We start from the raw sequence: 3,817 nt of genomic DNA on the forward strand, positions 1-3,817 counted from the left end.
CGCTACAGGGGTCACATGACTGATCTGAAACAACAGCAGTAGAAATGTCACCTCTTCATTCCGCATTTGTGTTCATAGTTTAAAACATGTCGACGTTTAAAGCGGATTTGGTATGTTCTGTGCTGCTTGCTGTGTTCGGCGCTGCGCTTGGAATCCTGGGAAACGGGGATACATTTCGACGGAAGGTAAGAATGTATCACTGAGATACAAAACAAAGAAACACTTCATTCCGGTGCAACAACAAATTACATTTACAAAACTCCAATTATTTACATAATAGACACAGTTTAGAAGAAGAGTTACTTTGACGCTTCGTCGTTTAATCCAGTCTTAGGACGTGGTGTTTATTTTATTTCGTGTGTCAAGGTTTTTAATAATAAATACACCATGTTCCTGTATTTTATACGGGGTTTACAGTGGTGCAGTGATTTACCATGGTATTTACATTGGTATTTTCAGTTTATTTACTAAAAAAAGCAGAAAGCGGCGCACCTAGCGTTTCCCACGCCCCTTAAGCAGCACAGGTATATTTGTAGCAATAGACAACAATACATTGTATGGGTCAAAATTATAGATTTTTCTTTTATGCCAAAAATCATTAGGATATTAAGTAAAGATCATGTTCCATCGACGGAAGGTAAGAATGTATCACTGAGATACAAAACAAAGAAACAATTCATTCCGGTGCAACAACAAATTACATTTACAAAACTCCAATTATTTACATAATAGACACAGTTTAGAAGAAGAGTTACTTTGACGCTTCGTCGTTTAATCCAGTCTTAGGACGTGGTGTTTATTTTATTTCGTGTGTCAAGGTTTATAAAAATAAATACACCATGTTCCTGTATTTTATACGGGGTTTACAGTGGTGCAGTGATTTACCATGCTATTTACATTGGTATTTTCAGTTTATTTACTATAGTATTCCAAGGTACTTTAAAGAATAGCATGGTACACATCCAAAACAACCACAACATCACTATAGTATTCTGTCTTAAACACTATTTTACTACAATTGTGCATTTAGATAGATGTTTGCCTGTCCTGCTGGTTATCAGGTTCCTCTTTGTGTGTTTTTGAAAGGTTTGAACAGAACTAGATAATATTTCAGTATAATTAGTGACATGAACCTGTCTTTTATATGTTTTTGGGGTTATTATTATTTATGTTGTTTCATGCATAAGACTTTTAAAACCCATAACCTGCATCATATTTTATAATTCTACATTTATTATGTTATCAAATTATTATGAAGCGTAATTCATCATTTAGAGTCACATCATTATAGACATTTGACAGGCTATAAATACACTTTTAATTGTAATGTGATAAACCTTTATTATTATTTAACCAAATATGAAGTTTTTCTTCCAACATTTTTACTTTTTCCAACCACTAAAAGTGATAGATTTTTTTTTGTGTATATTGTGTCATTTAATTTTATGTTGTCATTATTTATGTATTTATTTTAAATTTTCAGCGATTTGAGTTATATAACAATATTCTAACTATTTGAAAATATGGCAGCTATAAAATTCATGAAAAAAACTAATATTAGCATACGGAGCAAACATTTCTAATTTAAAATTTCAACAAAACGTCGTCTGTTAGTCAGCTAGATCATTTTACTTCTGTAGGACTCTCTTTAATGTCTATTATTTTTATGTGTCATTCGATTTTATGCTGTCTTTATTAAAAATGTTTTGCTACAAAAATGATTTGTCATATACAGTAACTATATTGTAACCCTATGTAAATACGGCTACTATAAATTCATAAAAACATATGCAAGAAAATATTAGCATATGGAACAAACATTTCTGATTTGTTTGATACATCCAAGACTGTCACAAGTCAGTTTTTGCCATTTAAAATGTCAACAAAAGATAGTCAGCAAGATAGCTTTACCTCTGTAGGACTCTCTATACTGTCTATAATTCAGATTATGCTATAAAGGGTTGTCTGTGGTTAATATGTCCTCTTCTCTCTCGTGGTGTCAGGTGTCTGTGGAGCTGAATCCCGGTCTGACTCCTCCGTCAGTTCTTCCTCCTGGAGTGGGTCTGGTTCATGTGCGAGGTCTGGGGCTCAATGACACGCTGCACTTCGTGCTGTGTAACGCTGGAGCTCCAGCGCTGCTGGTGGTCCACACGAACAGCACTCAGTCTGCCGTGCAGGTGGACTGGCCTGTGTTTATCAACCGCAGTTCATCCGGCAGCCTGAGGGTGGAGCCGCAGAGCAGCGTGCAGTACAGCAGCGCACTAGTGTTCACCAGAGTGAGTCTAAAACTGCGTCCCAAATCACACACTATGCACTTATACACTATGCACTTATGCACTATGTGCTCAGCCATGTAGTGTATGAATTTAAAAGAAGTAATTTTGTCATTAATATTCAGAGTCTGATAGCCCCGCCCCCTTCGCGACATAATTAAAGCTGCGACAGTTGAGTGCATCGAGTGTCCAACATTTTATTTAAATGCATCGTCTGGATTTTTAAAGTGCACTTTTTCTTTTTGGAATTTTCAGTGTGAACACTTGCACTACACGTGGCTCTGGAGCACAAAAGCAGTCTTAGGGGCCATTCACATATCGCGTTTTTTGCGCGCTCAAGTTCGTCATTTCAAATGAAGACGCGCGGCAGGCGCGCTCATAATGGAAGCGACGCCAGGCGCGTCCACGCCGCATCGAGATAAAAACATTTCAACTTTTCAGAATGCCGCAAGCGCACCGCGGGTCATGTGACCAGAACCAACCAATCAGCTTCATCCTTTCCCGTAACAAAATTGAAAGCTCAGCCGAGATGAAGGAACAGCTGATCATAGCTGTACAGGGATAGCCATTTTTAAATAAATTTAGTAGCAGAGCTACTGCAAGCGATTTTTAGTGCTGCAAATCCATTTATCCTTTGCTGAAACTCCCGAGTCTTCATGGAGAGCGCAGGTCATGGTTGCTTAGCAACGGCAGACGCCTCCAGAGCGCAAGCGCCCGAACGCTTTGGGGAAAAAAGCAGAAAGCGGCGCACCTAGCGTTTCCCACGCCCCTTAAGCAGCACAGGTATATTTGTAGCAATAGACAACAATACATTGTATGGGTCAAAATTATAGATTTTTCTTTTATGCCAAAAATCATTAGGATATTAAGTAAAGATCATGTTCCATGAAGATATTTTGTAAATTTCCTACCATTAATATATCAAAACGTAATTTTTGATCAGTAATATGCATTGCTAAGAACTTCATTTGGACAACTTTAAAGGTGATTTTCTCAATATTTCAGTATATTCACATAGCTGTCAAAATTAATGTACAGCGAGTGTTTTATAACAGATGCTCGCCGAAGCAGTGTGTTTTGAAGAAGTTTGTGAGGATCAGGTGTTTATGTACATATGGGCATCAGATGCTCCAAACACAGACACGATCACTGCTTCTGACATCGAGCCGCCTTCAGATCGCTGAGTTTCCACACATTCACAATGGCTTCATTTTTCAGGTTTATTTTGGTGTGTTTAGTGATTCTGAATAGATCCGTATAGTAGCTATACGCAGTCCTCTGGCGTCTCCCTGTGGCCTTGTTTGGTATGGCAGGTTGACTTGTGCTTGTTTGTTAAAGTTCACATACTTTTAAGTACTTTTAAGTTGTAAAGAATATCTGCAGTGACATTCTTGCTAAGTATTTTTGCAAATATAGAACACTATGTTTAAGTCTATCTTGAATTTGTTTAGTTTAAAAATAACTACATGGAATTAAAAGGTTATAACACTAGAATATAATTATTTTTTTAATAGAAAAGGTTGGGGGGGGGGGGGGGTTGGAGG

The 3,817-nt window shown here is 37.4% G+C and overlaps 1 pseudogene; it reads left to right on the forward strand.

Annotated features, from left to right (window-relative positions):
• LOC107566742 (glycosylated lysosomal membrane protein-like) overlaps positions 1–3,817 on the forward strand; it is an 11,377-nt pseudogene continuing 7,560 nt past the window's right edge.

The sequence above is a fragment of the Sinocyclocheilus grahami genome, unplaced genomic scaffold, assembly GCF_001515645.1.
Source record: "Sinocyclocheilus grahami isolate Dianchi unplaced genomic scaffold, SAMN03320097.WGS_v1.1 scaffold1097.1, whole genome shotgun sequence".
In the NCBI taxonomy this organism is placed as follows: domain Eukaryota; kingdom Metazoa; phylum Chordata; class Actinopteri; order Cypriniformes; family Cyprinidae; genus Sinocyclocheilus; species Sinocyclocheilus grahami.